The 9,446-nt window shown below is 29.4% G+C and overlaps 1 long non-coding RNA gene across 1 annotated transcript; it reads left to right on the forward strand.

Annotated features, from left to right (window-relative positions):
• Positions 1 to 7,184: 7,184 nt before the first annotated feature.
• LOC114307680 (uncharacterized) lies at positions 7,185 to 8,451 on the forward strand. The gene is made up of 2 exons (XR_014334518.1): positions 7,185 to 7,648; positions 8,246 to 8,451. It is a non-coding gene; the product is annotated as an uncharacterized LOC114307680 (long non-coding RNA).
• The last annotated feature ends 995 nt before the right edge of the window (positions 8,452 to 9,446 follow it).

The raw sequence follows: 9,446 nt of genomic DNA on the forward strand, positions 1-9,446 counted from the left end.
TTAGAAAGCAAAATTTGGGCTAAAATAGTCCTATAAGATAAAATAGGCTATTTTAGCTTAATAAGACAAAACATCACATCTAATCCATAATTATTACATTATTTCTCTCGCAAAAAAAGTCAAAAAGTCAAAAGCCCTTCCCAAACCAGACTTTTTAATCCGAGGTTAAAATAATTAAAAAAGCCAAAAAATTAACCCAACCCACTTCCCAAACGGTGGCTTTGAGTAGTACTTTAAAAACTAATTAACTAAACAAACTTTTAATTTTTTTCATGCAAATAATGTTTTAAAAATCAAACAAGAAAAATGAGGGAGAGTTTTAATTAGAGCTACCACTAATGATGTGGCAGTGAGTCTCACTCATTGCCACATTATGTGTTGTGTCTTATTTTTTTATTTTTTTTCACCTCATTAATGATAGGTTAAAGCCATCAAATTAGTGATCTCTAGCAAAATTGATCAAACAAACACTACCCTATTTTCTCGCCACTTTCTTTTTTATTTTTTATAATTAATTCGGTAGGCATGAACTCAAAAAATTGATAACACTGATGTAGTCTGGATTGTCCTTTATACATTTTTCAACTTATTTTTGCCTTTTCAACGGGTGAAGAGAGGGACAGCATGGGTGAGGTGAGACAATGATAGAACTGTCGGAAGTAGCTATGATGGCAAGCAGAGGTGGCAAACGTTAGGGTTTCAAATTGGTAGGCACGAAGACAAAGGTTTAATTAAAATTGATTAAGGGGTTGTTTGGAATATTCTAAATATTATATTTTTTGATTTTTTATAAAAAAATATATAAAAAAGTAGAGAGGAGATATTGATTGATATGACCTAAAAAAGATAAAAAGATAAAAAATATAAACTTATTTAGTCTTCTCAAACAAAGCCTAATTTAGATAAGGGGTTTTCGCAGATATGTTAGGTGTTATTAGAAGGACTCATAAGTTAGGATTAATTACACACATTTATTACTTTATCAAAATTTTATTTTGATCTTTTCATTTTTAATTGTAATGATTAATCTTTTATATTATAAGCCACAATTGTGCTACATACACTAATTGACATTATTACTGACCCTACCTTATACAAATTATAAATATTCAAAACCTTTAAAATTATGTCACATCATTTGTTAGTACACTAATTATATATCAATTAGTGCATATAACTTTATTCTATAAATCAAATTGCAATGTCACCATTTTGTCGATCTGATGTTAATAATGTTGACCAGCTTATCATATGAGAGGAATATGTGATATTTTTCTCATTTTATTAGCGCTCAACCTATATATTTTTATCAAAATTTTACTTTGGTCTTTTCACTTTTAATTTCGATATATCAACCTCATTAACATATGGATTAACATTCGGATATAGAAAGGTAATATTGTTACTTGACTTAAGAAGTAATAAATTGACTATTACAATTGAAAATAAGTAGATCAAAATGAGACTTTAATAAATAAAAATAATATATAGGGTTACACCTATGAATTCTAATTTAATCATTGGTGAAATATCAAATCAGTGGACTTTGAAAAAAAAAATACTTACAAATTAATGATAAATTTTACAAATATTAATAATTAAAATCATAAATTTTTCCATAATTTGTAATTATTTTTGAAATATAGACTGAGATGCAATTTTTTCTTAATCATTTTGTTGGAAAGCGAGAGAGCGGAATCCTCCCAGTTTTAAATTATTTATGAGACTCCCTTTTGTTAAGATTTTCATGTATTTAATAGTTAAAATAAAATAATTAATAATTGATTTAAAATAAGAGACATAAAATTTTTAAATATAAGATCCTAATCATAGAGAGCAATAATAAATATAGATAGGAGTGAATAGTGGAGAAACAATTATGCGGTATAACAATGTAATGCTGCTGATCAAATCTTTATATTAAATTTTATTTATTTTTTGATATGAAATTGTTGCATCAATATAATCCATAAATCTAATATCAGATAATAAATAAATTTAGAAATATAAAATTTTAGTTATTCTAATATTACTGTTTGCCCAACCATAGTTTTGTATTCATGTAGAAAAATTTGATATATTAATATTTTTATTAACATACTCTTAAATTTTAATATTATCACACTCATAAGTATTGTCTAGAGTTAGCATAATAGTTAAGTCATATTATTTGATGCTTCTAGGTAACAAATGTGATTGGTCTTATAGAAGGTACAATATTGTATGGTATTCAAATGTAATCATTTTAATATTATTAATAAATTTATATTATTCTTTTAAAAGATAAATTGGATATATACTATCTTTTGTTATATTTTTTTAAAAAAAATATTTACTTGTCTTTCAATCAGTCACTTGAGTTTTTTGGAAAGCAAATACTTTAGTTAAAAAATTAAAAAATTATTATAAATTATTAAATTATTGTTTTTACTTTTTTTACTCGTAACAAAAAAAATTATTAAAAAATCAATTCTCAAACGCCTTGTGTGTAATTAATAGGCCTCACGCAAGTATTAATTACATTAAATTGCACATTATAATTTGGTTGAGTGAGTAATTGCTCTTAATTAAAATAGGTAAATGGTTCATATTAAAAATAAAATAAAAAATTTAAATTTAAATTAACAAAATTAAAAATTAAAAATTTACTTTGTTACAAAGTTTAAATTTTAAAATTTATTTATCATTTAACATGACACGACTGCATTAATATAATCCATGAATATCGTCATGCAACTTGAGATAATAAATATATCTAAAAGTACCAAAATTTTGTCATCCTAATATTGCTCTTGATCCAACAATAGTTTTATATTCATGTAGAATAAATTTGGTATACCAATACTTTGATTAATAATCTTATTAATAAAATCATAAATTTTAGAATCCCGCTAGGTAGCTCGAGAAATTGGTGGCCCGAATGGCTCGAGGGATCAAAACGATGTCGTTTTGATGCCTTTCTTTTTTCTTTTTTCTTTTTCCGTCTTTTTTCATCTCCTTCATCTTCTTCATCTCCTTCATCTTCTCATCCCATTAACAGTTGTTTGCAGAAAAAGAGAGACCCCAGATCCACGTGGAAAAAAAAAAGAGAAAAAAAAGATAATCTGAGGTGATTTCGGTGGTGGTAGTGGTGGTGGATGATCTGGATTTCAAGGAAGAGAGAGAGAGAGAGAGAGAGAGAATCAATAGATTTTGGAGAAAGAAACTTCATAGTAGAGAAAGAAATTTGGGATTAATCCAATTTCATGTCCTCATCCCAAAACAAACACATCCATAGAGATTAAAGATAGATTTTGATGGGTTTGATGAAAGCTTACATCAAATGAAATCTAAAACTATCAAATGCACAATTTCCAAGTTAAATTGCTGACTCTACTTTTTACAACCACTCTCTCTGTTTGGTTAGCAATAAAATGCAAAGAAAGATCAGGAAAAAAAGAAAAAAAAAAGAAGAGAAAAAAAGGGAATTTTAGAATTTGAACTTTTTCCATCAAACTTCTTAGCAGCAAAATTGGGAATTGATAATGTTTTATTATAGTAGCAAAAATCAACACAAATTCAAAACAAATTCCAAATTGATTTTTGCTTCAATCGATTCGATCAGTAATAGGAAATGGAATGAAGAGAATGAGCTCGTTTGGTGGCTGCTGAAGCTGATAGTGGAGCTCGTCGGCACACACAAAACCAGCACAGTAAATCAGCGATATGGGTGGCAATATGGGTCTCCTCTCTTTGTCTTTTTTTTTTTTTTTTCAAATGAAAGGTAAAACAAAGATGAATAACAATGGGGGTGTAGAAAGATATATGGGTGTATATAAAAGTCGGGCCATTTTCGAGCCACAAATTCGAGCTACCAATCTTTTTTGTAAATTTTAATATTATCACATAAGTTTTGTCGGGAGTTAGCATTGGGAACTATGTTGTTATGTATAGTGGCGAAGTTAGAAAATTAAGTTAAAGGGGACACTTATTAATTATAATTTTTTATTTTAAAAAAAAATCATGAGCAACATTAAGATAATAATAATTTTATGAGATAAATTTAAACATAAAAAATTACATATTCATTATTAATAAGAACAAATCAAAATTATAATAGTGTAGAATAACTTGGTGTGAGATAATGATACAAGTTTGTAATTTTAGCACAAAAAATTATAAATCAAAATTCTTAATTTTAAAAAATAAAAACGCATCATTTATAGTACAAATTATTATAAAAACTATTTATTTTTATTTGACAGAAAAATATTAAAGAGATGATATTGTTTACAAATGATTTATTTTGGATGAAAATTATTAAACAGTCTTAAAATACCATATGTCGTTGCCTACGTGATACTCAAAGCATAAAAAATCACAAATCACACTTAAGTGGTATGTCAACTATTTGAAAATAATGAGTTCATTATATCCGATCTATAATATTTTTCGCTACACTATTGATTTAAACTACTATATAAACAATATCACATAGTGTTCCTAAAGTATCAAATAACTACTTATTGTGAATAATATAATAAACTTTTAGCTAAAGAACATGTCAAGAAAATATATATATATATATATATATATATATTTTATACATGATAATAATAAAAATAAAAAACAAAAAATTCAAAACTAGGGGGTACATGGCCCACTGGCCCTGTTGTACCTCCGCCTTTGGTCGTATTATTTGATGTTTCTAGGTAACAAATGTGATTGGTCCTACAAAAGATACCATACTGTATGGCTACTCACATATAATCATCTTATTATTATTAAAATAAATTTATATTATTGTTGGCAATAGAAACCGTACCCAATGGTTACCCATGGAGACCATACCCGAAATAAGTGGGTTTCCCCTATTTTTCATGGGTCGAGCTCATTTCTCCGTATGTTTTGATATCCTGTTTACAACTAGGTTTTCTTACTCTCCCAGTCCAGAGTTCCAGCACCGAAAGCAACTAGAGTTCCAGCATCGAAAGCAGCTAGAGATCAGAGTTCTCCAGCGATCTCATTGGCGCTTAACACAGTTCTCCAGCGTGGTGAGTTCTATCTCTCGTTTCTCTTTCTCTATCTCTCTCTCTCTCTCTCCTTCTCTCTTGTTCTTCGGCTATTTTTGCTCTGTTTTTGGGTCTGGTTGAGAAACCCATATGGGCAAATGCCTAGTCGATGATTGATTTTTTTGGTTAATTTATTTTTGCATGTTTGTAGATGCACTTATGAACATGTATTGATGATTTTTTGGGTTAATCTCTGTTCTATCATTTTCCTGACCATCATGATGATATAGAGTTAATAATTGGTTGGGTAGTTGAAATTGGAGATTACAGTTCATGGAATTGTAGAATTAGATGAAAGATTATAGACTTTGTTTTATCTTTCTTACTCTTTCTCAACATTAGGATCAGTTGGTTATCTTAAATAGTTCATGGAATTGTAGAATTAGATGAAAGATTATAGACCTTGTTTATGAACACACTATGTGATTGATAATCATTGTATTTAATGTGTCAAAACCAAAGACAAACAACTAACCTATATTTTTCTTGGAATTGTAAATTATTTCTTCATTGACCTATACAATAAAATTGGCAATTAAGACACAGGATCAAGCAGACTCATCATTGATCAATACATCCTCTAAGAAACCCAATGAAAATGAAAATTGAAGCACGAGAAAGCCAAGTTGACCCATACCAAAATTGTAAATCAATGTTCTTCAAGTGGTGTAATGGAGGATAGATACTTTCAAGAAAATACTTGGGACTGTGTTTATTTTTTCAGTAGAATTCTCATAACCGGAGTTGGCATTAGAAATCGTTCTTGCTGCCAGCGATGTTTCTTGCTCTTTTACCTTTCAATGACGTTGCAGTTATTTAATGTTTAATAAATTTGCCATCTATTTTGACCAGAGTGTAATTGTGCAAAAGAATGCCTCACTTTTAATACAATAACGAAGTTATTTGCATCGGTATACTTTGTTTTGCTTATCTATTAAAATGCTTTGTTTAACTGTCTCAATAATTCTTGTTTATTTTTTACATTTCCCTGTCCCTTTCCTTTTCCCTTTCCCACCTTATGATATAACCAAATCCAGCTCAGTTATTGATATGGAATGAATAGATCTTCCTTATATGGGTATGAAATCCATGTTCTAATCATTTGGTGTAACTTAATTTCCTAGAATTTATGTTTTAATTTATGATTTTAGGTTCATTTATGTTCCATGTCCACACACAAAAGAAGTTCTTTATGATACTTTGCTCAATTGTTTGATGGATTGGGATCTTAATAGAAAAGTATCTGCTATCACTGTTAATAATTGTTCTACCAATGATGCGATGATTAACATTTTGTTGGATAAATTGGATAGTAGTTCTCTTCTTTTGGGTGGGACTTTGTTTCATATGCGTTGTTGCGCACATATTTTCAATTTGATTGTCAAAGATGGATTGGATGTGATAAGAGTAAGTGTAGAGAAAATTCGGAATAGTGTAGCTTATTGGATAGCAACTCCTAAAAGAGTAGAAAAATTTGTAGAAACAGCTCGTCAAGTGAAAAATTTGAATACTAAAAAAATGGGACTTGATTGTGCTACTAGGTGGAATTCAACATATTTGATGCTTCAAACTGCCATGTTATATAAGGATGTATTTTACCGTTTGAAATATAAAGAGACCCAATAAACAACATTTCCAAGTCAAGAGGAGTGGGAGCTCACTAGAGAAATTTGTGGGAGATTTAAAATATTTTATAAAGCAACTGAATTGTTTTCTAGAACTAAATATCCCACAACTAATGTTGCTTTTCTAAATTTATGTGAGATTAGGATAACTATCTCCCAATGGCTCTCTTGTTCAATTGAGGTTGTTAGATCAATGGCATCAAAAATGTTGGGAAAGTTTGACAAATATTGGGTTATTATACATGGTTTTATAGGGGTTGCTGTTGTACTTGATCCTAGGTACAAACTTAGTGTGTTGGAGTTTTATTTTGATAAACTTTATGGAGCTACAGCTGAAGAGAAAATTGCGAAGATTCGCCAACTTTGTTATGATTTGTTGCAAGAGTATCAAAGAAAACTTAGTTTGGGAACTAATGCTAATGTTGAATCTTCTACAAGTTCAAATTTTGGGTATTCAGAGGTAGTTTCAGTTTATGATTTGTTTATTAGTAGAAAGTGAAGAAAAAAAGTCAATAATGTAACATCAGATTTTGACCATTATTTAAGAGAGGATGTTGTGACAAGAACTCCCAATTTTGATGTGTTGACTTGGTGGAAATCAAATGCATCGAAGTATCCAACCTTACAGGCAATAGCTAGGGATTTTTTAGCTATTCCGGTATCCACTGTTGCTTCTGAGTCTGCATTTAGCACTAGTGATAGGTTAGTGAGCCCGTATCAGAGTAGACTTCATCCAGATACTTTGGAAGCATTGATGTGTGCACAGAGTTGGTTATGGGCTATAGAGATGCAAGGTACTTGAATAAATCAACATGTATTTATTTTTAAAATAAATATATTTTCATTGAATAGTCTCAATACTTAACTTTTTTCTTCTTATTTTTCAAGAAATTCAACATTAGAAACAGTTGGTTACGCCACTATATATGATGATATGGATGTGAATCAGAGTTGATCTTTCTTTTGCATTGGGTATGCCTTTATTACATTGATTTTATTCTTATTTGTGAATTTGTTTCCCTTTGGTAGTGTTGAGGTAATATTAATTCAATATTTATGCGTAGGATTGTAGCTGTTGTGCTCAAAATAAGTTGATTTTGTAACACACAAAATTCTGAGGGTTTTGCTGTTCATTTTAAGTGATGCACCTTGTCCTTTAATAATTCAAATTTGTTTGTTCCCCTTGACTTTCAGCTGTACTAGGAGAATCTCTTGCACTGTGAACATGATTTTATCTATTTTTGGTTTTTATAATTCTGGGTTTGTTGAACATCAAGTCTCCTAGCCCAACAGATCTAGGGGGCCAATTATTGAAGAATTGAACTCTGATGAGGAAAAAGAACAAGATGAGGAGAAGAAAGGTAATCCCAAAAAGCATGGCAGATTGAGCAAAGAACCTCATGTTGTTGAATAACAGTTTGCATTTGTTAATTTTTTGGGGCATTTTTTAAAATTGCATGATGTTATACTTGCATCCTATGTATTTTGTTTTTAACCATTGTTTAACTTTTTAATTCTCTGGTTTCTTTTCCTTTTTCTTTCTCTTTTCTTTTTGTGTGTGTGTGATAGGTACAGGCAAAAGCACAAGAGAGTGAACATTGGAGCAGTGAAGCATTGGTGCAGACAAATCTTGACAGGGCTTATGCATAGATTAGTCTTGATGAAATGCTGCTGTTGCTGGAGTTTTGCTACTATTGTTCATGAACACACTATGTGATTGATAATCATTGTAATGTGTCAAAACCAAAGACAAACAACTAACCTATACTCTCAAAGCTTAAAAACAACATATAATCAACTTGGGGTTTTTCAATGATTTTGTGATATTGTAGTGTTGATTAGCAATTATTTTTGTGTTATATACATACTAACCTATCACCCATGCTATGCACGGGATAATTATAGATATTTATATTTGTTTTAAATTTTTTTTAATATATAAATTACGTTTTTTAAGATTTTATAAAAATGAAATAACTTCAAATCATACAAATCACAATTTTTTTTAATGCTATCTAACTACAATCATATTTTTCTCATAATAAAACAAATAACTTGTAAAAAAGAACCATTAAAATAGTAAATAAGAAAATTATTTAGAACCATTGAACAAACTACAATCACATTTTTCTTTTTGTGAATGTTTATGTTTATCTTATTTCAATCATATTAAAAAAATAGGAAAATTATTTATAAGTCCTATTAGGGAGATTTATGCTACATATGGTCCTACTAAAAAATTTATGCTTACATAAGTCCTGTGTGAAGTTTGTTGACACATTTACCCTCAATATTAGTTGTTAATATTATAAATAATGGTAAAATCGTATATAGGAAATTGAATGTTACCATAGATTAAGTTTGCGAAACGTAACGTGACCATATCAGATGGGACATTACATAAACGTAACATGACATGGCGTGACACCTACATAAACGTAACGTAACGTGACACCTATATAAATGTAACGTGACATGACACCTGCATAAACGTAACGTGACGTGACACCTGCATAAACGTAACATAACGTGACACCTACATAAACGTAACATAACGTGTCACGTTACGTTTCGCAAACTTACTAAGTTTTTGATTTTTTTAATTGAATGTGAAAATGTTACTTTCTATGGTAACATTCAATTTCCTATATATGGTTTTGCCATTATAGTGTATAATAGTATATTAATATCATTTATTTACAACTCATAGGATCTTGTGGAATACATTCCTATCTACTTAAGACTCTATAAGAAATTGCACAGGACTTAA

Source organism: Camellia sinensis, chromosome 7 (assembly GCF_055761805.1).
Source record: "Camellia sinensis isolate YWXY chromosome 7, ASM5576180v1, whole genome shotgun sequence".
Lineage (NCBI taxonomy): Eukaryota > Viridiplantae > Streptophyta > Magnoliopsida > Ericales > Theaceae > Camellia > Camellia sinensis.